Below are 13,403 nucleotides of genomic sequence, written 5' to 3'. Positions count from 1 at the left end.
AAGGTTTTCGCCTGCCCGTGAAAAAAAAGTGTAGGCGAAGGAGCCGAACACAACCTGGAGGCATCCTGTGGGGGCTCCGACAGGCCCATTCTGGCTGCCAGCTGGACCCGGACTGCTCTGGAGCTTCATCACTCCTGCCGGGCTGTGGAGCGGGTTCCCCTCCGGGGGAACGGTGGCAGAGCTAGCACAGGCTCAAGGCATGGCATGTTGCGGCAGGCTTCAGGAGAAGCAGAGCTGCCAGGGGAGGAGGCAGAGGCGATTACGAAGACAGAAAGACTCTGAGAAGGGAGGGGGGGGGGGGTGTTCGTGGCTCGGCCCCCTGGTCTGGGTTTGCAAGGAACTAGTCGCCGTGGAGAGGCAGGATCCACTTGGGAAGGGGGAATGAATGAAAGTGAAGTGCCTTTTGGGGGGGTGGGGAGGGGAGGAGGAGTCATGAGGCGAAGTAAGCCACAAGAAAGTAAAACGCTGCTAAACCGCAATAAGGCTAGTGAGAAGAGCACTCATAAGGGTGCTAAAAAGCAGAAAAAAGGCCCAGCCTCCCAACTTAACTCAAACATCACCCCCTCATTAAGGTCCTTTCTTAAGATAGGCTCACCACAAAGGGATGTTTCTTCAAAAATAATGGATAGAGAGCAAATAGCCCCATCAGGAATGGAGGGGACAGGAGTTCACAACTCGCAGTCACAATTTCAATTGCAATTGCCCCAGGCACCATTAGGTACCCCAGAGATAGACGGAGGCAGAGAGTGCACTGGTCCTTTGCTGATGGGCAACAAAGCGGACCGTCTACCTTCAGGAATTTTAGAAACTGTTTTTGGGTCAGCGGATATGTCAGAGCCTCCAGTCAGTGTTTTTACAATTTCACCAGGTGATGATGTATCTCATACATATTCTCATTCGTCCCCCATTCTGACTCTAACTCGTACCTCAGTCGTTTCTCCTGCTCCAGATACATTAAATACTTCTTTGGTTGGTTTTGGCTTTATTTAATGATATTAAAAAGGGTTTTGCAACTTTGGAAACGAATCAAGGGGAGATAAGAGGAACCTGTGAGGCCCAGGAGAATTTGTTTTACCTTTTGATGGTAAAAACCCAGGTTCTAGAAGAGTCAGTGGGTGCGATGAAGGAGGAAATTAGACTGCAAAAGGAAGAAATAAAACTCCTGAAGGAAAATGGATTAGAGCTACGAAATATGGTGGAGAGGCTGGAAAATAACTAGGAGAAATAATTTAAGAATCTTTAATGTTCCGGTAGGAGCATAGGGGGAGAACCTTAAATTGGCTGTGGTCTCTCTTATGACAAACCGCACTTCTATTGGAGGAGAGCACTGAAGAAATAGCGAGCGATATTCAGAGGATACATAGAGATCCCTTCAAGAGAAACTCCAACTATAAAAAGCCCCGGAGAATTCTGATAAACTTTCAAACAATATTCATTGAAGGAAAAGATATTGTCTAAAGTGCTTCGGTTGAAAACTGTAAGAGGAGAGGACTTCTCATTTGAGATCGGTCAGAAATGTCGAGGGTAACTATAAACAAACAGTGGGAGCTAGGGAGACGGATGGAAGAATTTAAAAGGTTAGGCGTCTCAGTGCAATTTAACTTCCCAGCTACCCTAAGAGTAATGCATAATAATAGAATGCATAATATAAGAGATTACTGCGGCCGATGAATTGTTGGAAGCTATAAAAAGCGGGGGAATTGAGTAAAGTTAAATTGGCCAGTTTGCTATGCCTGGGGAAAACTCAGGCGCGCTCTAAAATTGGAGTAACATTAGTACATAATGCAGGGGGGGTATCTCCAAAGGTAGGGGGGCTATGGTGGCAGGGAATCTGAGGGCACTGGGTGGGGAGCATGTGGGAGAAAATAAAAATTAAAAAAACCTTGTGCACTGTAGCTAGTATCAAATGAACTGTAACTGTTAGATAATATTGACACTGCCCAGGGGACGGGGTGCAGGGATTTGCAGATTCTAAAATGGAATGTCAATGGATTAAGGACTAGAGGTAGAAGGGATAGGATTTTACAGTATTTGAGAGACTCCTCTGTTCAAGTTCTAATTTTGCAAGAGACGCACTTGACCAGAGATGAATGCAGGGAGGTGTTTAAGTCTCAAAAGTGGGTTCACTATTGTATATGCACTGAGTATAGTTTTAACACTAAGGGTGTGGTCATCTTGATTAAGCATCAGGCAAAGGCAGTAATAGTGGGAGTTAAATCAGATACAGCAGGTAGACGGATAATAGTCAAGTCACAGATATTAGGAAGGAACATTATGCTAGTGGGGTACTATAGCCCTAACTGTGTTGACCTAGAGTCCCTTAGAAGGTTGTTTTCTAAATTTTGTGATTTTCCAGACCCAATTATAATGGCAGGAGATTTCAATGTAGTTTTGGATAGCAACTTGGATAGATCAACGAAAAGCAGAACAGTAGCATCGCCAAAGTCTCAGATATTTGACAGGAATGATGAGGGACCTTGGGTTGTGTGATTTGTGGTAGTAGATCGGGGGAGGTGTAACGCAGTAGATGCCATAGTATACTTGCCAGCCCACCTTTCGGATCACTCAGCAGTAGTGTTAAAATTAAAGATATTAAGGGATTTAGGAAGAAGGAGGTGGACATTAGACCACACGCTATTGCTAGATGAGGAGATTAAATCTCAATTAAGCTCAGAGGCCGAGGAGTTTTTTAAGACGAACTCAGGGTCTGCTCCCGCTAACATGGTATGGGATACATTTAAAGCGGTCCTATGAGGGTCAGTTATGAGTATAGCCAGTAATAAAAATAAACAATACAGGAATGATATAGGTCACATGGAAGCTGAAATGGGAAAGTTCAGGAGTCAAATAATAACAAGTACAGAGGACAAGGAAAAGGAGTTATTGGGTAACAAGTTGAGTGATTTAAAACAGCAATTGGAGGATGTTTTACAAGTAAGAATTAAAAAAAGATGGGAGGTGAGCAAGCTAGCCCACTTTGAGTATGGAGAAAGCCCAGGGAAGTTGTTAGCCTGGAGGATCAAAAAAGATCAAGTGAGGAATTGGATTAAGGAAATTGAGCTTGATAAATCGGGAGATAGGACTAAAAGTAGAGAGTCTATAGAAAGTGCATTTTTGACGTTTTTGTTTTTCAACAGCTCTATTCAGAAGAGCTAAGTATAAGAGAGGAGGATGTACAATTTTGGTTGGGGCACGATATACTCCCTAGACTCTCCCACGAGGAGCAGCTCCTTCTGAATGAACCAATCTCTGTAGGGGAGATAAAAGCTGCGTTAAAGGATAATAAGAGGGAAAGCAGACGGTCCAGCCGGGCTCCCGTTGTAGTTTTATAAAGCTCCTGGGGAAGTAATAGTATCAGTCATGTCAGAATTATTTAAAGGGATTTTTTGGAATTGATCTCCCATACCGTCTTCTTGGAATGAGGCAACTATCTCATTGATTTTAAAGCCGGGCAAGAGTTTGGTTAAGTGTGATTTATATAGGCCAATATAATTGCTGAATAGCGACTACAAGCTATTTACAAAAATAGTGGTGGATAGGCTGAGTGGTGTAATGAAGGGCTTGATTTATGAGGACCAGAAAAGTTTTATCCGGGTTAGACACCTACATGAACAGACTTTTAATCTGATCGGGCGATAGATGTGGCCACTACCAAAAAGGCTCCTTTAGGTATTATATCTCTGGATGCATTGAAAGCCTTTGACAGGGTTAAGTGGAAATATTTGAGTTTGGTTTTGGGATATTTCAACATAGGTGAAAAAGTTTGTAGGGCTTTGGGGCGGATATATCAGACTCCTTTAGCAAGCACTCTGATAAATGGGAATCTCACAGAGTCCTTCAGGATATCTAGAGGTACCAGACAGGGCTGCCCTTTGTCTTATTTGATTCTTACATAGAACCTCTAGCTAGGAAAATAAGGCAAGACCCCATAATAGCTATGTTTAGATGGAAGGGCTGTGGAAAAAAAGGTAGCAATTTATGTGGACGTTTTGGTGTACACTGCAGATCTAGTAACCACTCTTCCAGGACTTTTGAGATTAGTAGAGGACTTTGGCAAGATATTATGTCAATGCAGGGAAAACTGAAATAACATCCTGGAATCAGGAGAGTGGTACATGGAAAGGGAAGTTGGAAATGAGATAACTAGGACTAACGATTACACAGGACATTGAACAACTTGCTTTGAGGAACCAGAAAAAACTTCTGGGTATCTGTAATAAATTAATGCAGAGATGGCCATATCTCCCCCTGACAGTACTGGGCAGAGTTAGTCTGGTTAAGATGGTAACCCTCTCCAAGATAAATTGTGTGCATAATTCTATTCCTCTTCAAATGAGCAAAGGATACTTGGACAAAATGCAACTGGCTCTAAACTCATTTATTTTGTCCTGAAAGGGTGTCAGGATCTCCTGGAAGACGTTGCACTGGAGGAGTGAGAAGGGGGGCTTGATGTTGCAGGTCTACAACTTTACACGTGGGCCTTTCAAATTAGGAATGTGTGGATGTTGTTTGCCTCCCTGGATGCTACAGATATTGGGGTCATTTTTAAAGTCACCACAGATACTGTGAAAGGAGCTGCAAAACATTTTCTGAACAAATTTGGAGATCCAAAGTTCTTCAAAATAGTAAAACTGAAGGTTTTGCGAGATCTGGCGAAGAGCTGATACCAGCTAAGATTGGCAACAAAGGCAACATACTGTAGTGAGAATGCCCCTATTTGGGATACCCCGGGCCCACCTGAGTGTTTAAAGGATGTGTTAGCGGTACCCATTAGGGAGGCCGGCCTAGATTTCTGGGGTGATCTCTTTAAGGAAGGATCCCTCCTCACGTGGGAAGAGCTAAAGGATAGAACTGGGGGGACCTTATCTAGACTAAAGTTTATTCAGCTGAAAGGCTGGTCACAGAAGAGACCAATGAGTTTGGGGGTGACAAATTGTTTGGAAAACAATTTGCTTGGTGATTCCCCCAATACAAGCAGTGTGTCAGACTGGTACTGGGGAATGCTTGAGTTATTGGCTGGTGAATTCAAGCCTCTGGGGAGATAATATACCTTGGGATCCGATGCAAGGGTTTTGGCAAGAATAAATAAAGACCCTGTTTGATGTTGTTAAGCCCACTCCTCTAAGCAAAATTCACTTTCTCAGTTCATAGAGCATACATCTCTCTGGCAAAGCTTTCCAAAATTAAGAATTGGGGGCAGTAGTCTGTGCCAAATGTGGATTTCAGAGTGCAACGGATAACCGCATGCTTATGGAATGTCCAGCTGTGTTTTCTTTTTGGGAAGAAGTATGTGAAACACTTTCAAATGTATTGAGGCGAGAGATCGTGGTAAGTCTCCCGCTGATTATTTTTGGATGACCACGAAATTCTGAAGGGTGGAGAAGAGTAAGGAAGAATTTGCTGTTTTACTCTATCCTTCTAGCAAGAAGAAAAATATGTTGGAATTGGGTGATGGTGGCCACCCCGGTACATAGGAATTGTCTAAATGCCTTATTCCACATGGCAAAAATTGATAAAGCTGCGGGGGATGTTAAGCAGAATAAGCAGAAAAAGGAGAATCTATGGGCCCCCCTGCTAGAGTGGGGGGGGGGGGGGGGGGGGGAGTAGCTGGGAGGTGAGGTCAGGAGTGGGCGAGTGATGAAGTCCAATGATTAAACACCTTTTCTTTTCACTCTCTAGCCACGTTGGTTTACCTACAAAGTAGGATGAGTGAGAGAGATCCGGTCTCCATGGTATTGGTCATCTCCATATTCCTTAGAGGGTGAGAAAGTTGTGGTATGGAATTATGACTTGGAGTCAGAGGTGCAGGAGTACAAAAAAAAAAAAAATTGAAGCCCTAAAACCACGGACCAACAGGAATCCCAACCCTAGTACCAATCAGAACACAACCCTAATCCTTAAGACAATTGAAATACTAGTCCCAGTACCGAATTACAAACATATGCAACAACCATTAGAAACTTATATAAGGGTCAAGTTACCTTGAGCCCAAGCCCCTGTGGAAGGTAGGAGGGAGCTGCTGCTCTATTCAGAATCTCCTTGGATACAGACAGGCAGAATCCACACTTTCAAGCTAGCAGTCTCTACTTTCCAGGTAAGGACAGATTGAAAAGCACTAATACTGCTTGTTGCGCACTCAGATAGTTGGCTTTTTCAAAGCAAAAACAAGTGGTGCAGACACTTTCTAAACACAGTGTAAATCACAGAAGCAGACTAAGCAGTCTCCTAAACACACTCTGGTTAGCCACTGAGTTGTATGTAGCCTTTTTTTTTTTTTTTTTTAAACACAAAGTGGGGAGGGTCGGCTTTATGCAGTATTTTGCCACAAACTAGGAGATACATTTCAAACAGTCACGGGTAAAAAACTGCAGTTTAAAAACAACAAGCTGTCGTACCATATTGGCAAATCGGGTGCCCAACCCCATCTGTTGTAAAACCCGAAAGAGATAAGGCCACTCCAGGGAGTTGAAGGCCCTCGCCAAGTCGGGCACCAGGCAACTGGCCAGGGGCCACCTCATCAGTTTGCGTGTTAAAAGCCGAAAAATTCTGCAGATACTGAATGAAGTAGCTCAGGTTAGTACAAAGCTATTTTGATATCTGTGAACTAATTCGGGTATCAGCGGTGCCTATTGGTCAGCTGTGATCTTGGCCAATTTCTTATAATAAGAATTTAGGAGTGCCAGTGGCCTGTACGAATTTGTTTCTGTTAGGTCTTTATGTGGTTTCGGTAGGGTAATTAAAAGGAGTCTCGGAGCGAGGTGGGAAGATGTGCTTAGTCCAGTGCCTCTTCGTAGAGCAGGAGTAGGCTGGGCACTAGGCATACTCCTTTTAAGACTCCAGGGGCAGCCCATCTGAGCCAGGAGTTTTGTTAGTAGACAGGGCTTTGATGGCATTCTGAATTTCAGACAGCGAAATGGGTTCATTGAATTCAATTTGTTCTTCCAATGTCGCCTGGAGCAATAGGAGACCCAACAAGAATGAGTCAATAATGCTCATAGACGGAGTACCAGTAGTATGGTATAGTTCAGTGAAGTGATGGGACAACTCAATATGAATTTCACATTGAGTGTAAAGTAATGCTCCTGTGGTATTACGAAATACTTAGATTGGGCGCTGGGATCGGTCTTGTTTTATTAGCCATGCCAGGAGCGAACCAGTTCTATCTGCTGTAGCATGAGTCCTAGCTGCGTGTGCTTCCTAGTTTATTCAATGTAATTTATCTAGAAGAGACAATTGTTCTTTCTGTGCCACAACAAGTGGTGAACGGTTCCTAGCGTTGTGTATCGCCTCATTTTCTAGGTGGATCAGTCCCCATTCCAGCGGGTCACCTCCCTATCTAACTGCCTTCGCATGTTCAAGGTTTGTCCCAAACAATGACCACGCAGTCTCACCTCAAAGGCATCCCACTCCATGGCGGTTGTGCTCGCAGACCCCTAGTTTTTGTCAAAATAGTCTGTTATCATGTGACTGATTGATTTGCGAAATGCCCGATCTTCTAGGGCCACTGGTATTAGGCACCATGTAGGTACCAGTGCAGGATCTAGGTCCCAGTCTAACTGGAGATATTGGGGGTTGTGGTCTGAGTGTGTTCGGCCCATATAATCTACGTGTTGTACATGTGCTAGGTTAAAAATTGAAAGCAACCTATCAATACGCACATGCAATCCATGCAGAGCAGAATAGAAAGATTAGACTCTGCGAGAGTTATTATGGGTATGCACATATCAAGGAGACCCCAGTTGTGTAGCCAATTAGTTAGGTTATGAGCGTTGGAGGTCACTGCTAGGCAGGCAAGTGTTACATCTAAAACACTGTTAAAATCCCCTCCCAGCAACCAGGGCATACCCCCCAGCGAGACAGGGCCTATGACAATTGGGGCTTAAATGTTGCTGATGAGAACATATCTGCAGCTTAATCGGCCTTTCACAAACATGTATCTGCCATCTGGGTCCGTTACCACTTCCTCAGTTGCAAATGGGACTCCGGCTCAAATCCACATCAGGGCTCCTCAAATATAGGAGGAATAGCTAGTGGAGTATATCTGGCTGTGGCACTGTCGACGTAATGACATAATCTAGAGCTGTGAGGTGTGACTCCTGCAATAGCGCTATTTGTACTGCATGCTGAAGATAAGAATGAATGGAATACCGTCTACTGGGTGTATGGATGCCTCGCACATTCCCGGTCAGTAGTTCAGTGGGAGTCATATGAGATTTGGGACCATACCATCATGAACCTGGACCTCCCCATAACTACAGTTATAAACAGGAATAATAGAGTAACGGTTACCTTAATCACACAATAGTAGACAATGCAGGCATATACACAAACCGACTGGCAAAAACATTGGAAGCATAGAACACAACATGTAACCATCAACAATTAAGATACCATAAGAGTGGTGCACAGCAACCAGTAGCCACCCAATCCTACAACAACATTTGTTTTGAGGGGGAGTGACGGGGGTGATGATGATGCAGCAGGGGACCAATACAGGCTGGTCCTATGTGTCAGGGTGGGATAAGAGAGGGAAATCACCCCCTAATGAGTCATGTGTAGTCTGAGTCAGATGGGCCTCTAGTTCTTGTACCAAATATGGGGTGAGAAGGGGTAATTTTAGAGATCACAGATAAGCGAGGATCGCTTCCAGGGTCACCCCCATAAGAGTAGTGTATAACACCCTATAATAACTTCCAAATTATTAATTAATATCAAACTAAGAGTTCACGTTGGGCCCTGCATGTGATCGGCTAGCTTCAATAGGAACGCATGAACGTTCAGACTTCAGCAACCATGCCAGTTAACTACTGGCCTTATTTTCCAATTCATGTTGCCGCAGCAAACAAGTTGGGCAACTGAAGAATGAATGTCAATCAATAAAGAAAAGAAAACATCAATAGCAATCCCCAGCAAGCCCCCTAATCCAGGCCATACCCTCAAAAGGTTATGGCCAGATATCGCCATCATTGATTGGGCAACTAGTACAAAGTCTACTCGATGGAGGGGGGGCGTTCAAGACTGTCATTGCCTAAAGTCACAATCCGTGTCTCCTTTAATAGTGCAAGAGAATGATAATCTTTCCCTCCTTCCCAGTAGCAGGACAGCCCCTTTTATTCAATTGCCTACCAACCCTTAACAAGGCCCCCAAACGTATAAAAGGCATCATCAAAACCATATAGGTTTTGCTGTCAGCAACACTGCAATGTGTGTGGTATCATTGGGGTAAATGAGTGGCCTCCACGCAGTTCTTCTGGTAGATCAATCTCTGGTATGGCATCATGTATTGCTCATGTCTCTTCATCAAAAGCTCCGCTGTTACTGCTAAACGAGGATGCCTGTTAAGCCGTGACTAGTGCCTCTGCTCTGCCCAACACCACTTGTGCTTCAAGGGTCTACCATGAATATTTCTAATGGAACGTTTTGTGTTCCGTTAGGTCTTCCAAGCTCCTTCGCTGGGGATGTGTGCTGATGGTCAACTTGTGCCTCCAGCCATGTTTTCGCCTCCTTGGATGTCAGAAAAAACAGTCTCTGTCCCTGAGATGACCCTTAGTTTTGCGGGAAATACCAATGCATATTTAATATCCAGGGAGCGTAGGCATTGTTTCACCTCAAGGACCGAATCTCGCTGTTTACGTACTTCAACTGTGTAATCCACAAATATTTTAACAGTACTGTTTTCAAGATTTGACGGATCCCTGGATCTAGCAAGTTGTAAGATATTGTCCCCTTCTATGAAGTTAAATAATCTTGCCACCACAGGACGAGGGAAAGTTCCTGGGGCCGGGTGACATCCAAGTACCCTGTGCGCTCTTTAAACAGAAAATAATTTTGATATCTTCCCTCCTACAACCTGCTCCGCCAGCCATGACTCCTAGTGCAGGTCCATACTCAGGCTTCCGTGCCCTCAGAAAGACCTACTACTATGATATTGCTACGGCTGGAACACCCTTCGGAATCATCTGCCCTAGTCCGCAGATGTGCCACTTCCTTCTGCAGTGTTTTGATCTGTTGGTGGTACATCACAGTTGGATGAGGTGTTGCCAATTTCATTTACATATCTTTTACCCTGTCCTTTAGTTTTTCATAATCTTCACTAAGGAACCCTATGATGACAATCAGAGTCCAGTTTGGGTTCCAGAAAGGACTTAAAGTTATTGACAGCTACCAACAGCTGCAAACAATTCTCACTGTAATCTTGCAAGCGGCGCTCTACGGTCGATATGTGCTCTGGAGGTGTTGGTTGAGGAGGTGTTGACACCATCTCCACCCTTATCTGGTTTAGTTTAGAGTAGGTTTGCTGGGTGTGGAGACAGAGGAGAACGACTCAATGGGCTAGCGGAGTGTGCAGTGCGGCGATACCCCGAGGACACACCATTCCTTGGGAAGAATCGGGCATCGTTATGTAGCACCACTTCAAGCAGAATTAGTAGTGTTAGTAGTGCAATGCCACCTCACACAGGATTCCAAAGAGTGTTACTCGGGTCCCTAGTCTGTGGGGGGAGGTGGGGAGGGGTTCCAATGAATCCCAGAAAACATTCACTGTAGGCCAAAAGTCTGTGTAGCCCCTACCAATCAATAAGTGAGTTTAGCAGTTCAGAAGTTATTTGCAGGGAGACGCTGCAAGACTGGAGGGAGAGAGCACTTTATGCACAGTCAGTTAGTGTGCCTGCCGACTGTAGATATCCTATGGGATGTACCAAGCCTCACCCGGTGTGGCATCCTCATCAAAACCTGCGACGTCTGTCATGCTACAGAGCTTGCCAGGTGGTCTGGTTTATTCTCCATATAGAAAACCAGTATATAAAGGTTGCCAGGGGAGGGGAAGAGGGATAATTAATTGCTAGGATCACTCTGTTTCTCCAGCAGTACAGCTTCTGTGTCCTGGCTGTCGGGTGCGTTGTTGGAGGTGAGCAATCTAGGGGGGCCCTCTCCGCTGCTGAAGCGCACAGAGCAAGGCTGCGTGGACTGCTCAAACCTCTGCACAGGCTCTCGCTTGTTGGGGGTTATTTCCTTGCTCCGATCTGTATTGCAGTATTTGTTGTGGCAACTCAGGCTGGGTGGGGGTGGGGGGGGGGGGTGGGGGTAGCAGTCTCTGGCAGGACGTCAAGATAAGCACTGGTCGTGGGGGTGCCGTTAAGCTTATTGGGGGCAATGTAGGACATTGAGGTGCTGTTGGGCTGCGGAGCGCTGAAGCACTGACCCGCAATGGGGTCAGGCAGACCTTAATGGTGCCAACACGCAGGCTTTCCTTGGCTGATAAAGCACCCTGTGGGTAGGGAGGGGGTTGGGGTGGGGGGATGGGGATGGGGGGGGGAAGCATGCTTGCCTCCAGGGGGACTGTTCAGGAGCTGCAGATTCCGATATAGAATCCCAAGTGTGAGGGGATTTAGGTGGATAAATGTTGGGCCACGCCAGAGCTCGTATGTAGGCAACCATCCCGTCCACCATCTTGGACACGCCCTTATCACTGTGATTAAAGCTTATGTGTTAGGTATTTATTATTCTTATATCAGTGGTGGATAAGGGAGATATCATTTTCACTGTGGAGACAATTTAGCTTATTTCTTTAATTATCTAGCCTTTATTTATGGAAAACTGTCATATCCCCTACGAAAAGCATATCTATTCTACCTACCTTGCACTAGATTTAGCACTTTAACCTCAGCACTTCGTATACCATTGTGGTAGTTTAAACACCTAGGGCTCATTTATATAGGCTTTTTTCTTGCAGGTGCTGACAAACGTAATTAATGGTCATCATTCTGCAGTACAAACATTAGCCCAAAAGTGTGGATCCCCTTAATTTTCCACTGATTGAGTTATGACAATTACGATTCGGTAAATAGTCACTTGCACTTTATACTGGTAATTATATCGAGGACTATCTGTTTTTAGTATATTTTAATTAAGAAAAAATTATGATTCTATAAACAGACATTTTCACTTTAAATTGGTGATTATATTGAGCCCCATTTTGCTTTTAGCATATTTTAATTAAGAAACGTGTTATTTCTGTACATCTTTTTTCTCTAATATGGCTTTACTTGCACTTTGATGGACTTGATTGTCTAAATCAAGTAATTCTATCTATCAGATATTGAGTCAGCATAAATATTTTTGCCAGAGCAGAGTATGGTTGTCTTTGTGTGTATTGTGAAGGATCACTTGTAGGTCCTAATGATGCAGTTTTGCTTAGGGTATGCTCATCTCTAGAGTTTGAGAAACTGTGTCTTAATGTGCCTACGCATATGTGCCTTAATGCTTACAACTACTGTATGAAAACACAAATGCCTATATGTGCCTTAACATGTGATGTTACATTTCATTAATCAGATACTATTTCATTGTAGTAGACTTGCACCCATTTTAATTTTCGCTGAACTATTTTAGTAAGAGTAGTTGTGAAGTTGGCACACTGAAGTGTTTGCAAAGGCCTTCTCATTCTCGCCTGCGAAAAGCCTAGCACCTGCTCATTAGTGCCCATCTGCAGGTTTTGATTTTATCACCTGTTTTCACTTCCATTCACTTGCATTGAGAAACCCAAATTCTAAGCATATTAGCATTACATGCTTCAGCTGACTGAAGTCGAATCTGATCCAGTCTAACAGCAATTGCCTTCCTCAGTTTGAATGCTTGCAGGCTATTTTTGCATGAAAAGCACGTTAGACTTCTATGCATTTTCCTGAGTGCGTATTTTCTTTTACAAGCTAAATCCTTCCTGGAAGGAGGCACGTGATGATCAAGGTCTGCAGCAGTTTAAAAGCTCAACAATAAGGTGTGCCAACCAAAGACATTTAGTGACTGTATTGGTGTACTTTCATATTATGAATGCACAAGTAAAAGAAGACCAATGAGAACTGGCGGTCTAGTGAGCAAGCTTACTCATTTTTTTATTGATAAAAGGCAGCACTGTCGCTCTTAAGGTGATAGAATATGGGCTCACATCTTAGTGTGGTAATGTAATGAACAACAGATAGTTTTACAGAGGTATCTGCCAAGCGGTAGTGACTGGAGAGTTTGTGAAAACGGTTACCCAAAATAAAGAGGTTTATTCCGTAGGGGTAGTGATTAGTTTATGTCAGTGGTTCCCAACCTGTGGTCCGAGTAACCCTGGGGGTCCGCGAAGCCTTCTCAGGGGGTCCACGAGAGGCTAGAAAATTTAAAAATATTAACAAATATTGACAAATTAGGTCCCCAGCTTCCAGTAATGACTCAGGCAGGGGTCCCCGGATTCCAATGATGATTCAGTGGGGGTCCCTGGGTTCCATTAAGGTTAAAGTGGGTGTCCACAGAAATCAAAAGGTTGGGAGCCACTGGTTTTATGTGGTAACGAAAGAGCTCTCCTAAGGATGGTATATTTATTTAAAGAAAAATTATCTCTTATGGGGTTATAATACAAGGGC

The 13,403-nt window shown here is 44.2% G+C and overlaps 1 protein-coding gene across 1 annotated transcript in view; it reads right to left on the bottom strand.

Annotated features, from left to right (window-relative positions):
* Positions 1–13,403, bottom strand: part of PANK4 (pantothenate kinase 4 (inactive)) — a 362,653-nt gene that overhangs the window by 202,651 nt on the left and 146,599 nt on the right. The gene's annotated exons all lie outside the window — the stretch shown is intronic.

The sequence above is a fragment of the Pleurodeles waltl genome, chromosome 6, assembly GCF_031143425.1.
Source record: "Pleurodeles waltl isolate 20211129_DDA chromosome 6, aPleWal1.hap1.20221129, whole genome shotgun sequence".
Classification (NCBI taxonomy): Eukaryota; Metazoa; Chordata; class Amphibia; order Caudata; family Salamandridae; genus Pleurodeles; species Pleurodeles waltl.
The sequence above is the reverse complement of the archived record's forward strand: the minus strand, read 5'-3'. Positions and strand labels throughout refer to the sequence as shown.